This window comes from Electrophorus electricus, chromosome 20 (genome assembly GCF_013358815.1).
Source record: "Electrophorus electricus isolate fEleEle1 chromosome 20, fEleEle1.pri, whole genome shotgun sequence".
Taxonomy (NCBI): Eukaryota; Metazoa; Chordata; class Actinopteri; order Gymnotiformes; family Gymnotidae; genus Electrophorus; species Electrophorus electricus.
In genome coordinates, this window is record NC_049554.1 from 4097895 (window position 1) to 4118752 (window position 20858).

The 20858-nt window shown below is 47.0% G+C and overlaps 3 long non-coding RNA genes across 3 annotated transcripts; 2 read left to right on the top strand and 1 right to left on the bottom strand.

Annotated features, from left to right (window-relative positions):
- The first annotated feature begins 5459 nt into the window (after positions 1 to 5459).
- LOC118240357 lies at positions 5460 to 6477 on the top strand. Its single transcript, XR_004775353.1, has 3 exons — positions 5460 to 5497; positions 5616 to 5777; positions 6395 to 6477. It is a non-coding gene; the product is annotated as an uncharacterized LOC118240357 (long non-coding RNA).
- On the bottom strand, positions 5868 to 10527 carry LOC113586637. The gene is made up of 3 exons (XR_003411634.2): positions 10069 to 10527; positions 8836 to 8956; positions 5868 to 6670 (listed from the first exon to the last, which is right to left on the bottom strand). It is a non-coding gene; the product is annotated as an uncharacterized LOC113586637 (long non-coding RNA).
- A 445-nt stretch (positions 10528 to 10972) lies between these two features.
- LOC113586647 lies at positions 10973 to 20504 on the top strand. The gene is made up of 6 exons (XR_004775385.1): positions 10973 to 11159; positions 12136 to 12344; positions 12465 to 12526; positions 19021 to 19137; positions 19779 to 20019; positions 20380 to 20504. It is a non-coding gene; the product is annotated as an uncharacterized LOC113586647 (long non-coding RNA).
- The last annotated feature ends 354 nt before the right edge of the window (positions 20505 to 20858 follow it).

Sequence of the window (20858 nt, forward strand, 5' to 3'; positions counted from 1 at the left end):
TTTAGAATTTGCTGGTATAATTTGAATGTTATTGTTACATCAATGATGGCAAGTGGTCTTGGCCCAGCAAAACAGGCCATGATATCACCACCACTGCCGCCACCACCAAGTTTCACAAAAGGGGTGCGGTTTTCATGCTGGAATGCAGTGTTTTCCTTTCTCCAAACATATTACCCTTCTCATTAAAAAAAAACAACAAAAACATCTATTTTGGTCTAAGCCGTCCACGAAACATCGTTCCAGCAGCCTTCTGACTCGTCCATGTGATCTTTAGCAAACTGCAGAAGAGTAGCGATGTTCTTTTTGGAGGACAGCGGCTTTCTCCTCGCCACTCTGCCGTGCACACCGATGTTCCGCATTCTCCTGATGGGAGAAGCATGAACATCACGTCTAGCCAATGTGAGAGAGGCCTTTGGCTGCCTAGAAGTTACCCTGGGTTCCTTTGTGACCACTCGGTTTATTACACGCCTTGCACTTGGCGTGTTATTTGTTGGTCGACCACTCTTGGTGTTACAGTTGCCCCCTCCCTGGTGTCGCAGTTCAAATGCTGACATCCTCCCATTTGCTTTCTGTGTTCTTCCTGGTCTTGTTTCCACACGCTTATTTTAGTTTAGGTTTTCGTTCTGTTCCGCCCCCTTGTTTCATCCCCTGCCATGCTTCAAGTCAAGTTTATTTATACGGCGCTTTTTACAACAGCCGTCGTCACAAAGCAGCTTTACAAACGTCCGAGTCCAAGACCCCAGTGAGCAAGCCAAGGGCGACAGTGGCGAGGAAAAACTCTCTAGAGCGTGAGGAAGAAACCTTGAGAGGAACCAAGACTCAAAGAGGGGGGCCGTCCTGGTTTAGCCGACGACGTACACCACAATAGCAACAATGTTCACGTGTTCCTAGTTTGTTCCCTTATTAGTATATTTATACTCTGTGTTTTGTTATTCCGGCTGTTGGTTATTGTGCTGTTCATGGCTTGTTTGTTTTTGCTCATTTTAGGACTTGACGTGTGACAATCTAATCTTCTTCGGTCATTTTAGGTCAGATTTATGCAAAAACCTGAACCTTCTAAAAGCCTCACAAACATTCAAGCGCCACTGTACAATAGAATAGGCTAAGCAAAACTGCTCTGCCGTAGTACAGCTAAACTCCCCGCTGACCGTAGTTGTTCCCACACCCACATCAGCACTCAGAACTCGAAAGCAATAAACATGACCCTGCCTGTTAATTTAAAACATGTCCTACGGCAACACCCGCGTCGATAACAACGTGGGCCTTCAGCGATTGCAGCTGTGGAGTGAAGTCGTAAGTGCCCTTTAAAAGTGCCCTGGGGCGAGTGCCCAGACCTTCTCTCCTCCTCCCTGGAGCTCGGTCTTCCCCTTAGAAAAACCGTAATGTTGTGCTAGCAACAGGAGGAGAGGGCAGGCAGCGGTGCTGCTTGGCACCACATCTGGGAGAACTTCTCTCACCTTCTCACTCTTTCCATTCTCCTCGGCGCTGCGTTCAAAATCCAACCGCCGTTCGCTGGCCAAAGGCCGTAGAGGCTGCCCAGCGGTCGCTCCGCGGTCCCTCGGATGCTGGTTTAGATTAACTCGTGTGTGGTAGACTGATCCTGGATCAGTGAGTGCTTTAAATGTGCCCATTCAGCTCAGGAATGACCCTGATCCTGAACTCGATGTAGATCCACAAGAGTGTGACACTCCGCTCATCTCCCGTATGTTTCCCATTGCCCAGGTTGTTCTCTTTTGTCATCTTGTCGCTGCATCTGATGTTTGGTGTATTGTGGACCACCTGTGTGAGAGGTGGGGAAAAAAAAAGAAGGTTTTCAGTCTTTCGACTAGCATAAACGAAAGCCATCATTCTGCAACCCTATTATGGCTTCAGCCATCAAATATTCTCTTCTTCTGTGAAAATGTTCTGTGAAAACGGTATCGTTAGTGTATGGGGATTATCTGATTATGGTTATCAGATTATTATCTGAGTGTTCTGATTATGGGAGCATCTGGGAGTTGGGTTTTCCTGTCCTTTCTCCTCTGTGTGTGTGGGTGGGGGGGGCTTCTGCACCAGAGGACACAGTAGAGAAATGAGTAAGGAATGCTGAACTGAAGCTGTGATCATTCGTCCCAGAGTACAACCATGTCTGCTGTCTCTTCCCTTCTGTCACACCCATACATGTAAGAAAAGAGGACAGGTGCAGGCTTCAGGAACAGTTGCATTCTCAGTGTTACACACACACACACACACACACACACACACACACACACACTCTCACACACACTCACACACACTCATACACACACACACACACACACACACACACACACACACACACACTCATACACACAAACACACACACACACACACTCACACACAAACACACACACACACACACACACTCTCACACACACTCATACACACACACACACACACACACACAAACACACACACACACACTCTCACACACACTCATACACACACACACACACACACACACACACACACACACACACACACACACATACACACACACACAGATGCTTATGAGCAGGTGTGGTAGTCATACAAAGCCCAGGCCTCTTCCTGTGCAGCGGTGTGTCTAATGCAGTTGTCTGCGCAGCGGGGTTAGGTCAGGGACAACCGGTAGAGAGGCCTAAGCTACAGGGTCAAGACGTTTGTCCCTCCTTCTTCTTCTGGGAGGTCTGATAATGTCTCTGATAATGGAACAGGCAGCTAGGCACCATGGACACAGTACCAATAGCGATGCCACATTGGGGAGCCTAGGTCTTCTGTTCTGTAAACATGTGTGCGAACTGTGTGTGTAGTCGTATGCAGACATGAACTGCAGAACCTGAGAGAGATTTCAACACCTGTTCTGTCAGTGACAGTAAAAGTAGTTGATAAAGTATATTCATCTCCTTTAGGCCTATTTACAAACTTTGATATCCGATCAGTGCATATGTCTGCCCGTGGACAGCTGTCTATTTTTGATGGTTTTTCCAGACAGGTGAACTGCGAGCTTTTCCGACTGCTGCTTCGCTGAGACCGAGGCTTTAAGAGTCTTCCTGAAACCACACAAACCGAGGAATGGCCACAGAGGAACTTTACTAGCACTTTTGCCTGTAGAGGCTAAATATCTGTAACGTAGTGACGGGCAGGGCAGGACGCGAGTGCATAATCGAACGATTATTAGAGCGATGGGCCAAAACAGCCCATAGACAGCTCACTGACAAACGGTGACAAACAGTATAAAACAAAGCTATGCTAAGCACGAAGAGACACATGGAGGCAAAACCAAGAAAACAGGAAGAGACCATGAACACGGGAAATCAAGCGAGGAACGCATGCGTAGACGTCACACTCCAACACAGACTGACAAAGCGGAACATGAAGCATGGGGTGTATATACAGAGGGAATTACGCCGAAGCAAGAAACAGCTGGGACAAGCGCAAAACGGACAGAGGGCGGAACTAGCAAGAAAACCAAAACAACAGAACACATGGCAAAGTGCCACCGCAGGAACCGCAATGGCAGAGGAGGAGCAACCGTGATAATATCCTTCACCCAAGTCTCCTTAGTGCTAATGATTTCATATCTCGTGGGGAAAACCTGTAAGGATGTTTAAGTACCAGGAACTGTGGATACATCCGCTGTGGATACTAACTTTAAACAGAGTACACATGCACAGGATAGTGTCATATTTTATTAGGATTTGTAAATTATCAATAGACCCGTATGAAAAGATCTGTGCAGTATGGATAACACTGACTTTGGCAGATCAGCATAACCTCACCTATAGAACGGTATTAAGTGGCAGCAGGTTTTCATTCATCTGGACTGAAGCATTTTGTCTGTGCATTTTTCTCAAAACAAGCCTTGAGTCCGACCAGAGGGCCTTGTTTGTGTGGGTTTGGACGCGCGCCTCTGGTTCTCCTCCTGTTGCTCATGGCAATCTGATGTATTCCTGCCTGCTCTGCCCAACTAAGCGCACAGAATCTCAGATCTGACATCTAAAAGGGAAACACACACACACGGAATCTCAGTTCACACAGGGAGAAAGACATTGAAAGAGAAAGATTTGGCAGTTTGATACCTTATACTTTGTAAATCCTATATTCTAGATAGCACAAATTATGCATCATACTTTAACAGCAGTAATCATTGTTTGCACTAGCCCAGAGTATTGTGTGCTACACCATCTTGATCTATTTTATCAGTATTTCAGGAATGCAAATGTTAATTTATAGTTTATGACTAATTAGGTTTAAACAGGTCGTATGGGCCACCATAGAGAGTGAGTACAAGTATCATCACATGATCTGTCAAGTCTCCACATGCGCTGACCCGTACTCTTTTTGACTGGCTTTATGTCATCTCCGAAGAAATCCGTCATTCCCATTCTGTCATGTCCAAAACTGAAGGAAAAAGAAAATGAACCTGGCTTATTTTGCTTAGCAGAAGTCCAAAAAGAAGTGATTTTGAGTTCTGTGGAAAGTTTGAATTTGGATTAGGAGTACATTAGGAGTCTTGGTGGCATCCCAATTCCCTATCAAAGCTATATGAGATGCACGTTTCTCATACTGAGGGTTCTGATGTGATCAATTTGACACAGCACATTACATGACACCACTGCGCCGCGGTTATTAACAACCGTGTAAGAGCAGATGTGAGTGAATGGAATCACATCAAAATAAGATGTCAGATGAGTGTAGCAAAGTTCAAGCATGTAAAAACCAAGAGAATTTACAGTATGTTCTGTCAGTCCCAGAGTCTGCACAGTGTCCAACCGACAGCTTAGGTCCCACAGTCCAGAACTATTCTCACACTGGTGGGACTGTCACACGACCCGGACTTGTAACAACTCGTAACGGCTTAGTCAGTTATAACAAAAATCACTGCTTATGTTCTAGAGCCTCAAGAGAATTTTTCAAGATATCCAAGATCCAAGATTACTCCTCAACGTCACAGCAGAAGCAGCTCTCTTAAGGTGCTGGAGTGGTTTACTGCATTTGGATGCAATAATACATACAGGCTTAATGTAGCCCTGTCGTGATGATTAACCTTCCCTTGGGAACCAATCAGAAAGTGAACTATTGCGTCTTGACCCCTGCCTGTGATTGGCTGTCTCCGGAGCTGGGTGGCTGTGGGTGAGTGATCGGAGCCTTGCCGCACATGTCACGCGCTGACATCATGGAGGGCCTCATTGCCGCTGCATGCAGCTTTTAGCTCATGCATGTAAATGTTTACGTCTCCCGGAGGCACCGTGTGGGGCTTGTTTGCAGTTGGGATGGACGGAAACCTTTCGTGGGAATCCTTTGCGAGTTCATCAAGATGCCATGCAAATCCATCCTGGCGTGGCTGACCATATGGAGGGGTGGAGCTGCAAAGGAAAGCTTCCTTCACCCACTTGGAGACATCCTGCAACATCCACTGGTGCAACAAGCTGCCACTGCTGGGCCCCTGAGGAAGGCCCTTAACCCTCAACTGCTCAAGTTGTACTCACTCATAATTGTAAGTTGCTTTGGATAAAAGCCAAAGATGTAACTGTAAAATGTTCAGTTATGCAAGGTTTCTGCTTTCTGAGTGAAATAAACTTGCTGCTTTTAACAAGAGATATATTTTCTCAAAGCAACTTCACAGGAACCTGGTCTAGTCCTTCATAATCAAGTGGCAGTGACAAGGAAAAACTCCCATATGGGAGAAACCTTGGGAGGTCCAGACTCCTGCGGGAAACCCGGCCTCCTTTGGGTGATACTGAATAGCAGCACTACAATGAATAGGAAAAAATTAGGTAAGTGATGACAGTCTGAGACGTCAAGGTGGTTTTATTGCCCAGACTGAATGCAGTACCATATTGCCAAAGCACTGAAAATAGAGTTCAAATGAATAGAATTTAACATAATCGTAAGGCCTATTAATAATCACATTAATAAATGCACCAATAATAATTAATGGCAGCTAATAAGCCCTTTAAACTTTACCAAATAATATGTATAATGTGGATAAGCGTAATCATATTTAGCAAAGAAAACATGTGTGTGAAATATGGAGTGTAATTACATAGATAAAAGGTGCAGTATTGGTAGAGTTGTCACCACCTGTTCTTACGTATTTTGCAGCGAGGCTTGCTGTGCGCCCTACTCCAAAATAGATATGTAACATTTCACATTGGACCAAATCATTGAAACATGGGATTTGGTTTTATTTTTATTTTTTAATGTGAAAACATCAGCGGATTTCTACACTCCGGCCCTTTTCGATGGCCAGACGGTGGTAACCTGTACTTAGAATCCCTGACAGCATGGAGATGCTCCACCAATCCATGCTATCTCCATTTTTCTCTTCCCCTCCTCTCTCCTTTTCTCCACTCCTCTCTCACGCTGTCTCTCTCTTCCTCCCCCTTTCCAGTGTCTCGGTGCCTTTCTGCAGTTTGTCCTTCTCTGCTGCAAGTTTCGTTCCATTACCCAGGGCGGGGGACGACGGAAACCTGGACGCCTGGGGGTCGCTCCGGTCCCTGCCATAAGACTGGTGCTCTGTTGCGCTTGGCCACTGCGTCATGTTTTCTCTTCATCTGAGCTCCTGGAGCGCCGGTGGTCCCGTCGGTCCTTCTCGTCATCCTTCTCTGGAGCTTTGAAGTCATCGGTGTTTTCCTTACTGTTACACTTTCCAACAGCTCAGAAACAGCTGCAGGTTATAATAAAAAAAACAAACTAAATGAATTAGTCCTGTTCAAATGGTAAATGTCTGTTTCTAGCCCGAGATGGAACCATCTGCTAATGTCTTGACCATGCTCATAATAAATGCGTACGTGGCATCCTGGACAAACATCTTTTCCAGAACAGCATTGGCTTTGTAGTTATTTATCCATAACGTGTCATGCATTTGTACACTTCCAGATTCACCTGCCCTAACGCACTTATTCTGCAACTCTGGTTTAGTATCAAACCCTGGAATCTGGTGGCATTCAGGCTGAGAGTTTGAGGTCCCAAGAGGGGGCATTGCCAACGTGCATGCTCATCACCGCTGACCTGTTTCAGGGGAGAAACATACAGCTACAGTCAGGGCATCGGTTCCACCTGCACTGATGGTGGTTCCCCCCCTCTCTGATTCATGCACTCGTGAGTGGGAGTTCGTACAGAATGCGCAGTGTAGGCTGTGCAGTCTGTGCAGATCCGGAGTCTGACACGTGTTTTGCTTCTCCTGCTGGCGCGGTACTCCCTGCTGGATCCCATCCCAAGTGTTTATCTGCACCGCACCCTAATTAGACCCAATGGCGACCCCACCACCGCTGGAGGACCCCGTTAGCACCGAACCAGACTGTGTGCCAGGCGTGTCTGGATAGGGAGGATGCCGGGGAGGCGGGCGATGAGCATCGATCATGGTTAGGGTGTTATGATGATAAATTCACTTTGTGTGCTAGTCGGTTGTGGGAATCCTACAGCGTGGAGCGTGCAGGTCTATGGAGAGGGTGTATTGATCTCACGCTGCAGGAGAATGCATTAACTTAGAAAAGGTGAAAAGTAATGATTGGGGATATGGCAACCCCATGGCGATACTTCAGAGGCAGACATGAAGTTCGAGCGTGAACAGTAATAAGGGTGGATCTGGGAACCCTTGGAGGTAGTGCAAAGATGTGTGAATTTAGATATGGTCAACTGTAATAAGGGGGGACCTGGCAACCACCTGGAGACAGAGATACTTGCACATTTCAACATGGTGAGTGGTCATAAGATGGATTTTGGCACCCCTGCAGACAGACTAGACCTCCACATGAATATCCACATGAATGCAGATATGGTAGATGCAACGTTCACCTGGCAACCTTGTGGATATGGTCCAACATCCTGTAATGGGTTTGTTTGTGTTAAAGCGTTTGTATTAATCCAAGCTCAACTTGTTATTAAGCACAACGTGAAGCCTAGCACTAGTGCATGTGTTACTGATTAGTTAGAGCAAATGCTTGGGTCCAAACAGGGCCTTTATAAGTAATACTGAGATATAAAATATTAATATTTGTAATCGGTAATTACCGAGACTCTACAAACAAATAGGGTTCTACAAACCCAATGTCTGAGACCTTGCATCAGTGATTTGCATGTAATAAGTTCATCTTGGGGCATTAGTGATGGCAGGGTTGCCAGAGATCAGTAGGGGAGTGACTAGAGAGCCCTCCCACACCTAGCGCCCTGAGCATGGCCTGAGGGATGTGTAAGTTCAGTCACGGTGTTCTGTTCTGAGCAAACATGCCAGCTTTTATTTAGCGCCAGACTACAAGTGGTAGCGCAACTCTATACTGTTAGAGGGCTACTTTAGACTCACACACACTGTCACACACGCAGGCTCGCTAGTGAATCCGACCGACTGAAGAATGTGAAATACCTAGTAATCCGTGCCGTCCATGATCTCTTTCATGTGAGCCCTCTTTTTGTTGGATTTTTGCCTTTCTCTCTCTCTCTCTCTCTCTCTCTCTCTCTCTCTCTCTCTCTCTCTCTCTATCTTTCTGCCCCTCTATTTCTGTCTTGCATTCTCTCTTCCTTTCATGCCCTGCCCCTGTTAGCTGTGTTAGCAGTAAAAGCGGTGGTAGCTGTGTTTGGTGCCTAGCTTGGCATTCTGGGAATTTACAGAAGAGGCAAGCCAAAGAGGATCCACCCATCACTGACATATTACTCCCCCCTGCAAGCTTAGCATTCACACAGACACACACACACACACACACACACGCACTCACATACACACACGCGCGTGCACACACTCACACACACATACCTACGTGCACCCTGTCATGCAGAGCTCCAAAACACTGCTTTTGGTATGAAAAATGCTTCAAAGTTGACCTCTGGAATCCTTACCATGTCGGCATACACATTGATGTCCCGGATCGGCGCGGGCTCTGGCATCACATCAGCAGACCGCCCGAGCTGGAACCCGATCCGAGGCAGCGGCCTTTTTTTTCCCAGAATGCCACGCCTTCTTTTTAAAAAGAGATCCAGAGTCAGACTGAAGGTCAGCCTATGTGCTTACTCCATCAGCTCCGTTCACCACGCACAGCTGCCTGACATCGAGCGTTACTGCTGACATGACGAGACCTTAACACTCCGAATGTTACCTCATGACGTTTGTTTGTGTGTTGGCTAGCTCCCAAAGGGCACCCAGCATTGTGCTCTGTCAGGACTCTGTTTTCTCTCCTCATCAGAGTGGGGTTATCTGTGCCCACTCCACGACAACACTGCCATCCAATCTCTCGCCCCCCTAAACCAGCACTAGAGTGACCACGCCGGCTCCGCCCAGTCTGGGTGGGTCGGGTCCGTCAGTCCGGCTTGTTCCAGGCCCAGTTCTGACAGATCCCAGCTCTGGGGAGTGCAGGTTCCTCCCTGTTCCAGCACGCAAGATTCAGCTCAGGGCGGTGGAATCGGGGACGATAAATCAGCAAGAAGTTCACAGCACTGACCCCAGAACAGCTGAAAGCTGGTTGCGGTGCTGGATAGTTTCGTTTGTGGAATGGAATGGGCTTTTACCTGCCCCATTCTTTATGTGCAGTTGTGGAAGAGGAATGGATTTGTAATGGAGGTTATTTTTTCCGCAGTAAATCCTGGGAAGTTCTGAATTTACGCAACACATATGGACACTGACAAATGATAATTCCAGAGTGTTAGAACTGCAAGTCAAACAGCTGTGCATAGGGGTTCTAGTGAGTGTGTGTGTGTGTGTGTGTGTGTGTGTGTGTGTGTGTGTGTGTGAGTCAGAGAAAATTTTCACTGTTCACTATTTGTGTCACTGTTCACGCTTGGCTTAGACTAAAACATATTAATACCGAAACATGCAGAATTGCTGTTCCTATAATTGCATCTGAATGTGTGTGTGTGTGTGTGTGTGTGTGTATGTGTGTGTGTGTGTGTGTGTTACATCCCAGCTCATGTTTTGAATTTTCAAAACATTCTAAACAAAATGCAGATGAGATGAGTATGTGTTTCGTTCTCTCTCTCTCTCTCTCTCTCTCTCTCTCTCTCTCTCTCTCTCTCTCTCTCTCTCCATCCTCAAGTTGCTGATAAACTTAAGCCCCTGTGCAGATGATCATCACTCACTCTGTCTTGTGTCTGGACATGCTGACCTGAGCCTCTTCAAGACACTGGCCAGACCAGCTCTCATTTCGCTCCAAACCCGAGTCTGGATCCTGTATCCCATTCCCAGTCACTCCCGTAGCTGCACGCCTCTAAAACGGCCTCTTCTTGACGGACACACCAGAGCGCTAAAGCCAAAAACAAGCGAAACGCATCTGCGACGGGCGATGCACGATCGCAGCTGGCGGAGCGGAACCCCCCTGCTGCGCCGTTGTACGGTCGTGTTCGCCAAACAACGTCAGCTGACCGGCTGAGGTTTACGCGGATCAACACAGCGCAGCATGCTATCACCTCGCATCCATCATTACGCTTTAATGGTTTCAGAACGCTCCGCTCTGGAACACGAGACGTCCTGGAACCGGCCAGCCGACTTTTAGTGCTTTAGCCGTGTCTCAGCTGTTTTACGACTGTTTCCACCGGACGCAGTAGAGAAATTCTTTCTAAACAGTCGGATTATGCACAGCCGCCGCCACCGTCCGCTTCGACCTCTCAAGTAGGTAACAGTCACTCCGAACAACAATCTCCCAGAGAATGCCATGCGCTATGAAATGAAAGCACTTGTCCCTTTTATTTACGCTGCAGCACATCCCACATGCAACTGTTTATTTATTCCAGACCCGATTTTGTGCTACAGGTTCAACAAGGCGAGAGTGCGCAGATATTGGAGAACGACGGGAAAGGACAGTTCCACCCGGCTTCCGCTTCGGACGGTCGGCCGGGGCCAGCCGAGGAGCAATCGGAATAATCCGCCTCAAACACCCGTATTCCCTTCACAGCTATGACAAAGGCCTTCCCGGCACACACTCCTTCTCTCGTGCCAAGAGGGAGCGGGATGAGACGGGGGGGGGGGGAGATGGTGCTGTTCGGCTTTCTCCTGGTATACTGTCTACCTCTGGTTGGTCTTTTGTTTTGGAGGGGGTAGATAAGGCGCACGAGAGCAGCAGATTCCCGTTCTCAAAGGGGGAAATTAGAGTGGAGGCAGAGGAGAGTTATCGCTGACTAATGCGCTTTATCTCACGGGGGAGAGCGAGAGGGACCTTCACTGACACATGCAGGTAATTAGGGAACTGCCATGCTGTAAACACGCATGACCTGGGAGACACACACATACATGCACGCACACACACACACAAGCACACACACACACGCGCACCCACACACACACAAACACAAACACACACACAAACACACACATAAACACTCAGATTCTTACTATGGCAGAGGGCAGAGTAATTCTGTTTCATTGGCACACACACACACACACACACACACACACACACACACAACATTGGAAGTTGCAGATTTGAATTTTCATGTAGTTTTTATAATATATGTATTGTTAGCACTATGCAAGATGTGCGTTTAAACAAATTCTTGGACTACATTCAACCTCACAGTCTGCTGCTGTAAACAGGAGACATATATCCCATTCTAGATCCCTGCAGATGATGTCATGTCATGGGGAGAGATATGTTGATATTTGTCTGCTTGTTACAGCACTAACCGTTACACACACATACACACACACACACACACACACACACACACACACACACACACACACACACACACACACACACACACACACACACACACACACACACACACAGTCTTCCTGGTTGAACAGCTGTCTGTCTCTAACACTTGCTGTATGTGGTCTGCTCCCTAACACACACTATCTAATTAGCTTTAGAAGGGTAGTACAGAAGTTCTCCTGAAATGGATGTTTTTTCAGTCTATTCTTATTCGATAGGTTGATTGATCTCTTGTTTTGTTTACTTCTCTATTTACAGCCAACAGCATTTTTATTCATTGATTTGTTTACTTGTTGTTTTTTATTGCTCTTTCAAAACACAGACAATGGACAGTTTATTCCAGTTTTGTCTGGCGTTAGCTGTATAGAAAGTTTCATCAACGTTTTAAATGGGTAAACACTGATAGCCAACAAATGTCTTCGATATTGCACTACTTCTGGTGTGTGTGGGTGGGTGTGTGGGTGTGTGTGTGTGTGTGTGTGTGTGTGTGGGACAGTTCCAGTGCCTCAACTTACCAGCCTTACTGGGTTCTGGACAGCTCAGAGAAGATGCATGTCAGTGAGGGTATGGGGAGAGGACGTCATGTCCCAGAGCTGGTGGAAGATGTGATCCTACTGTCCTCATCAGGCACCGAGAATGTAGCCAGATCCCAAATCACAGCTCATGATGTCTTATGGCCCAGCTGGGGCTCAAATCTGACTCCTGGTTAAGGAGGACCTCTTTATACCTAGCAGAATAGTTGTTTTTTTTAAATTAATTTTATTTTTTCTTTTTTTTACCAGGCAATACTTGGTTTGTGTGCTCTAAACATGCTATTCTGCTCAGGTCCCAATCCAGAAGCGGAAAAAATGAGAAAAATGGCATCAGGCATTCTCTAGGGACAGGAGGTGAGTGTACTAACCAAGAGCATGTCAAATCCCCTTTCTGTACCAGTTGGTGGCTATGAACGTGGTCTCTGTGGCCTGAGGGGTTGGAAGACCAGGCCCACATACGTTACTTTCATTACTTTCGTCCTAATGAAACGCAGATGTGACCAATGATGACATCTTTGAAGGCACTTAATCATTAGAGCCATTGGGTTTTGAATTCATGGTTGGAAGTGGAGAAAATGAACAAACATATAACCGGCTTTAGCTGGCCAGCAGCCACGAGTATCAGACAGATAAAGCGTTATAATTCTCTTATGAATTCTAGATAACGTATGAAACTAGACCAGTGCAATTAGTAGTTCCCTTATACTCCTGGATCAATTAAGTCAAAGTGTTTATGGTATCAGTGTATATAACAAAGCAAACAGTGCTTTATCATCATGGCCCTGTTAACACAAATCGTTTATTACAGTGTGTGTGGATGAGGAAGACCATTCATCTGTTGTTTCCATGATAACCTCTCTAGACACTAGGGCGGGGTTTAGGGTTAAGGTTAAAGTTAGGGCGTGTTTCTGGGTTTTCAGATCGCCCCAGGGGGAAAACTCTTGCTTGTCCTTTGAGGGTGAGGTTCCTCATTCCAAACCAGCATATCGCGTTGTCCTACACGGCACAGCCGGGCGAGATAATGCGTGGTGCAGAAATGCAGCTATTTCGGAAAAGGCAGCCTCCCTTCAGCCGCTCCTTTCGCGGCACGCACCCTTTGTGGCAGGGAGGGACCCGCGCCTGGTGGGCCTTTGCATGTTGCCTGTGGAGCATTTAAAAACATTCATGCGCGAATCCCCCCGCACTACGCACTTATGTGCCCCTCCCCCGGCCGTGCGGCGATAAGGGGGAGAGACAGATGGACCGATATCGTCGTCCCAGTCTCCGCCAGCACAGGGACGAGGGCCGTGGATGGACCGGGCCCTAAAGAAGACTTTCCTGTGATGGGATGACACACCGCACAGCCGTCGCCAGGCCGGCGGATCTCTGCTCATTATTCCAGGCTGGCATAAGCGTGGGAACGTCACGCTCCCTGACCGGTTTTGCACCTACCCTATAAAGTCCATTATACAGGCAGGTGGCTGCATCAGCATGAATCAGTAGGTTAGAAATCTGTTTGGTGTTAAACTGGGCTGACCTTGGATCAGTCCTGGCCTGCACGGCTGGCTGCACTGTCAGTGTTCCAGTATGAGGAGGAGCAGGCAGGCTTGTGGGGAGCCCGGGTGTGGGCGTCTGTGGTCCAGCACTCCTTTGCTGTGTGCAGATGAGTAACACAGACATTTGTCTCAACCATCAGCAGGGTTCACGGCTCGTTTCAGATTTCAAGTATCCAGCTGTGCTGGCTGAACTTTCCTGTGCCAACCAACGGCACGCAAGCACATTCAAGCATGTGACAGAGCTGCTCGGTGAGGTTGAAAAAAGAATGATATGCATGGGTTTCACATGCTACTTTCACTGCTTGACTTCCTCGATGTCTTCTGCTTTACTGGTTTCTAATGGCCATATATATTATTTAGTAACCACCCCTGTTTTCATTCCCAACGCATATAGACATTACTGAGATATTTAGATTGGGCGAAATCAATCTTGCAGAAAGCAAGCCTGATGTGCAGGAACTTCAATCAGTGCTCGTATAAAGAGCTCTCTGTCTGTCCCTCGTTATTTGAGAGAAGAATGGGAAATTGCGCCACTGAATTTTCTTTGAGATCTAGACATGTCTGCAGGGTCTGTTTTGGAGTTTTGGATCTGTGGTTGGTTTTTATCACGGAACGCTTCTCTTCTCAATGATCATGTTGTACGGCTCTCCGTGTGCAGTGGGAGTTCCTCGTTGACTGTTTGTGACTCGTCCTAATTGTAACCACGCCCACTTGTTAGCACATACCTGCGTCTGGTTCAGTCTCATTATGTTTGTATGTAATTAAACCCTTGTTGGTGTGTGCATTGTTGTCGGTCATTGTTCACATTCACGTTCACAATGTTAGCCATGTCCGTATTTATGTTCACTGTTTCTGCTATATGTGAGTGCCGTTGTCTTCGTTGTGTGTAAATAAATGTCTGTCCCTGTGCAGGGAGTCTGTTTGTTCTTGTCCTGGCCCAGAACATAGAGAAGGTCAGTTTTGGAGTTATCTGTGCTTGGTTTTAATTTAGCTGTGGATGGTTTTGAGTTCATACTAACCCTATCCCAAACCCAAGCTGTGTTTGGTTTTGAGGAAACCCTAGCTTTGCTTGGTTTTGAGTTAGCGGTGGTTGTTTTTGAGTTATAACTGACCAACCCTTTGTCATATCCTGGCAGATGTCCTACTTTATATGGGAGTTTGAAGATCGATTATGTTTTGTGTTATACAAAAAAAAAAACAACTAAAAAGGCATTGTAGCTTGGAACCTTTTTCAAATAGATGTTTTCATCTGAACTAATTCTTTTCATACCCCGATGTTTTCATACCCTGTCCCAGTGAGTCCTTGATCCGCACTCCTCATTCCATGAGACTTCATATACATAATTAGAGATGATGTTGACACTTCTTTCATTTTCCTGCACTCAAATCGAAATCATTTGAACACCCTTTGGCTTGGTTATGTCTCGCACAAAATCCTTGATCAGGGCCGTGTTTTGGAGCTCTCCTGCCATGGAGCCCTGGGACTTGTGACGACATGTGACATATTCTCTTCCTCATCTTCCTCGCACGATGCGTGAGCTGTTCCGCCCAGAGGCTAGAGGGCTATTTCCCTAACACCATCAGCGGTTGTAATCGGATTTGTAGTGCGTTTGCGGAGCTGGTCTCCCCAGCTGTTCCTCCTTCTCTTTAGGTTTAGGTGTAGGAGAGAGATAGTAATTCAGTCTTTTAGTAACCGGATAGGATTACACTCATAAAGTGATTGGCTCGGAGCTGAAAGCGGCGGGATCTCTCCTACTTGTACCATCTACCCTGGTGCTATGGGAACAAGAGGTTATTAGAGCGCCATGGTGATTCATTATCTTCATTCACCATTTTCCCAGACATTCCTAATTATCTCTTTCCTCTATTCCAGCCTGTGGCCTATTGTTTTCCTCCTTTGTCTTATTACTCCTTATTACACACACACACACAGACACAGACACACACACGCACGGCTTCAGACTCACTTTCTTGGATTCCCGAAATTCTTCAAACATGAGCCGCTTATGAGCTCGGAGTTGGGTCCTTATGCAATATGGCCAAGGGTCAAAGCACAAACTGAACAGCGCTCGCTATAAAGGAGGGCACTGCATGCCACCCCATGACCTGTCCTTCTTTCCTTTGGCATTTGAAAAGTAACCTTTTGTGACCCTTGGCACTGCAATTGATACCTCAATTGGCCGGTCCTCTTCCAACTGGGACATCACTGACTGCTGCCTTTCTCGTATCGAGGCCTCAGTAAGTGTTGCCGCCGCACTGAAGCACGTTTGCTCTGCAGAGGCCGCAGTATCTTCTCCACCAGAGCAACAACACTGACCTCTGTCTAGTCCTGAGAGGCAGGGTGCGCAGTATAATGCCGGCATTGTCTCCTGGGGCTCTGTGTCAGTGCTAAAAGGCAAGATGGTTTGGATTCTTCTAAGATCCCTGCAAAGTTTTGTGAGTTCTTGAAATGTTGCTCGGAATTCCTCCGAAAAACTGCCCAAAGGGCGTCCGTGTTCATAACATGTTTTCTCATATTTGCTTAGCGCGTCTGCAGTAACAGGGTTCTTCAATCTGCTTTGTGGCACGGATTGCGTTTGACGTTTGAAAAACGGTTCTGCAGTTGGACTGGGAAACACGAGGGGGGTTTGGGAGTTTCGCTAATGGTTATGACCAAGTTCCATCTGTGCAGAGTGAGAAGACATGGCCTTGAGTCCACATTTTTGCTGTGAGGATATAAGGCAAAGGCCGTCTTATTCAGCAAACCTAGTCTTGTTGGACCGTACAGAGAGGCTTCAACCACAAAAGCGACGACACCCTGATGGGGTTTGCGTTTTCCTCACAGAAGAGTGCAAATCTCTCAAGTCTCTCTGTGTCTCTCTCATGCTGCCAAGCTGCATAATAAAATTTAAAACTTAACAAATATGGTCCTGTCCCATAGAGCACGTGTGTGTGTGTGTGTGTGTGTGTGTGTGTGTGTGTGTGTGTGTGTGTGTGTGTGTGTGTGTGTGTGTGCGTGCATACGTGTCCCTGTATGATCTTGTTACTAAACGGAAGGTCTGAGTTATGATTGGACTCAGGAACTATGGAGGCCAGGATTACACGCGGGGAGCACTGGCTGTAGGTGGGGGCCTCCCTCTGATGAGCCTTGCTCTGATGTTCTCCTCCTTCTTGGATGTCACTTGCTTTAAGCTCTTTTGCAGCCTCCTGCTTGAGAAGCACGGCTGACCTGACTCTGAGCTCTCTGTGGCGTGCAGTCCAGGAGATGCCTCTGTACTGACCATTTAAATCCAACGTTGCAACACATTGCTACAGCAACATTGCTATTTCAAACCCACCGCATTGGATTATCATGTACTGCAGCTCTATTATATCATGCCTGACTTTCACGAGAGCCGTCTACATCCTGTACAGTAAACCCTGCACTGTAGAAGAGGAGGATGAGAGGACTCACGGCCCCAACGGGACCAGTACAGGATCAGAGTAGGGGAGGAACGGAACTGGGCCTGATCTAAGTGCCGCACGAATTGGCATCTTCTATCAACTCTGCTGGATATTTGCTCTCCTCTAACACATGTAGAGGGCAATTGGGAGAGAGTAGCACATTCTGTCTCTCTCAAAGGTTAAAATATTTCTTTATTTCAGAGAATGACATCTTAGATTTAGATTTTGAACGTTAGCCGTTGCTCTGAGAGCTTGACCTCTTTCCAATGCTCCTTTCTTGTTGTCACAAGATTTTATAGGATTGTGTGTGTGTGTGTGTATGTGTGTGTATGAGAGCGAGAGAGAGAGAGAGATCTCACATGAGTAAGCATTTGCAGTTCCCTGATCTAAGCACATGCTGGCGTGACTGTCAGAACAGCCGGAGTCCTGCTCAATCCAGCACAGTGGATTAGGATTTGGGGGTTTTGCTGGAGGCCCTGGAGCTTCTGCCCCAGTCTAATGTTCAAGCAAACCCACGTAGCTAGAGCAAGCCTAACCAGCACACATCTGTTAGATGTTAGGGCTCTTTACCATATACAAGTCTCTCTCTCTCTCTCTCTCTCTCTCTCTCTCGCTCTCTCGCTCTCTCACTTTCTCATTCCTTGGCTTGGCGCGGGAATTTGTAGTGGGCCCAGGTCTGCAGCTTGGGACCTTCAAAGGAACTGTTCAGCCCGAATAGGTGAGCAGATCATGCTAAGCTGGTTGCCGCTAGCCATGTTAGCATCTGTTGGACAAAGCGTTCCTGTAAGTCATAAAAGCAATGGCCGAAAGGTAAAAAGTAAGAAAAAAAAAGCCGAAAGAAAGAAACCAAGGCACGTGCGGTGTTTTAATCCGTCTGCCTCAGTGTTAAAAGCGCTCGGCATTGGGGGGCCTCTGCCTTCTTTGGCCTGCACCCAGGGGACAGCTTTGTTTAGAGAGCTCAGCTATAGGCCATGACGGTGCTTTCTTCTTACAATAGGAAGTCTGCCTTCTTAGCTGTCGGAGCGCAGCTGGTCACCTGACGTTCTTCTTGCCAACCAGGATACTTCCAGAAGCAGGATCGCAGGTTCACGTGGCCAAGCGGAGCTGCATCTCACGAGAGGAGACTGTCGTGGAGAAGCAAGAATGTGCACTGCTTTGAACTGCAAATTGGTGGACACAATCTCCAAAAGCTTCAAAATTACAGGGTGCTGGTGTAAGAGAGGCTTAACGTGTGAACGTGTGTGCGTGGGGTGAGAAAGAGAGAGAGTGAGACAAAAAACCATTGATCGTGACCTTTTTTCTCTGCTCATGGTGACCAGAGTAGATTGTAACATGTGGACTAAAGTAGTTGTATGGTCTATAAATTATGTCAAATCACAGCACGTTCATTTCTGTGGTCTTTGTCTGGTGTAATTTTTTCCTAGTGCACAACACGTTTATGATGCTGAAACACGGCAGCAGGTCTGCTGGCAGCTTAAGGTCATTGTTAAGACCTGTTCGGTAATTAAAAGCACAAGCCAGGGGTCAGAGTTCCTGTCCCTTCCGGGTGGTTCGACGCCATGGGCACAGCCAGCCAGACGCGCCGCTAATAACGTCTCCACCACTTGTTTGGTCTAAGAAGGTTTTGATAGAGAGAGAGAGAGAGAGAGAGAGAGAGAGAGAGAGAGAGAGAGAGAGAGAGAGAGAGAGAGAGAGAGAGAGAGAGAGAGAGAGAGAGAATTTAACTTAAGATATGCATTTGAACCCTGTACTCATTTAGGTCATGGTTCACATTGCATATACTATTAAGCCAAGATTATGCTAAAAATACTTTTTTGGATTCTCAGACGTTAGTCATTTTTAGGGAATAAATTCACCTTCTAGTAATCACTAACTCTTCCAAATTTCCAGAACGACTCCAGAGCGAGTGATCTCAGGGCCGAGTGTCCAGGATTGCTTCTGTGTCACGTTGAGCAACTGTCGTTCTGTTCGCCACAGGTCAACATTTGGCTGGGGCCATGGTGAAAGGTGTGTGTGTGTGTGTGTGTTTCTAGGCTCTTTGCACAAACGCAACTAGCATTACTGGTAATGTACTGCTAGCAGCATGTTCACACATGTTGAAGAGTCTCTCCTAGTTTATGACGCACCAGGGCTTTGAACTGAGGGAGCTCAATTGGCCATGTCTGCAGACACGCCCCTTAGAGAGATCAGACACCAGCCTTCCAGTGTATTCGCTATGATGATGATTAGTTTTAATAATTCCATTCAAGTTCAAATAAACCCATCGGTCTAACAGGGACCTCATGCATCCATACCATACGTTCTCAAGCAATCAATATCCCACATGTAAATGTAGACCTTACAGTCTTTACAGTATATCATATATAACAGTAGACACCATTGTCTCTCACATTTAGCTGTAGACTTTAATATCGCTCCTGTAACTGTAGACCTACTGTATCTTACAAATAACTGTAGGACTAGCTGTATCTCACATGTTGTTTTAGTTCTTACTGTATCTCACAGTAACTGTATTTCAAAGTAGTTGTATTTCACAGTAACTGTGCTACTGTAACTGAAGAACTACACCTTGGATCATTCACTTCAAAAGCTGTTCCAAAAAAAAATGTTGAAAATGCCTGTTTCAATATATTTATTTTTTTGTTCAGCTGTTCAGTCTTCAGGTGTTCCTGCTGACCCTTGAGCTCTCCCCAGGCTCAGGCGGCCCGGCCCGGCTCGGCTGGTTCCACACGTCATCGACGGACTCTTTCAGCGACGCTCCGGCCGCAGACACCGTCTGGCCCCGGATCACACAAAAGCATCGGAGCCGGAGGCACCTCTGGACGGGGATGAAAGGGGCCATCACTCAGTGTCCCTGTCTAGCCTGTCCACCTGCTCCTCTGTCCCCAGGTACCCCTGCTTCCAGCCAGGCCACGTCTGCACTGATCAGATACCCGTGTAGATTAAGACAGATACGATGGCCCAGGAGAGTCAAACGGGTGAGGGTAACTGGTGCGGAGGTTAGGCAGGTCTTTTGAATGCAGGTTAGAATGTCGAGTTTCCGTGTTGGCCAAACGTTGGCGTGAGTGAAAGCCGATCCAGTATCAGTTAGTTCTAACCCAGCCTTTTTCTGGTTATAATGCTTTGCCCATGTTTAAAGTAAACTCCGAGTACACAGAGACATTGTAGGGCTGTTCACTGCTGCGGAATATGTTCGTGCCATGCATGGTTTGTGATGCAACGTCTCAGTCTTCCATATTTACCTTGCAGAGTGACGTTCACAGTTAGATTCCAGCCAGCTGCAGGAATGTTCTGTTCCGTTCAGTCCAGTTCCTACGTTAGGATCCAGTCTGGCATCAGACCTAAAACGCATGCCAGTGTTTTGGGAGTCCACATCAGTGAGTAACAAACACACACACACACACACACACACACACACACACACACACACACACAAACTCCCTCCAGCAGCACTGGGAAGTGTCCGTGTTCTCCCCTTGGCCCTAGGATAGTGTGTGTGTGTGTGTGTGTGTGTGTGTGTGTGTGTGTGAATGGAGGTGAGAGCACAGAGATGTCAGGGTCATGAGTAATGACCACTTACAACATGGGGGGGTGGGGGTGTCCAGCTCTTTAGCTTAAGAGGTTGTAAATTATGAGCCATTAGCAGGCTTTGAAGTGAGGAAAAGCAACACGGCACTTCTCCAAACCCAGCGGTGCGGTCGCAGGGAGCAGCTTCCCCCTCGCCGCGC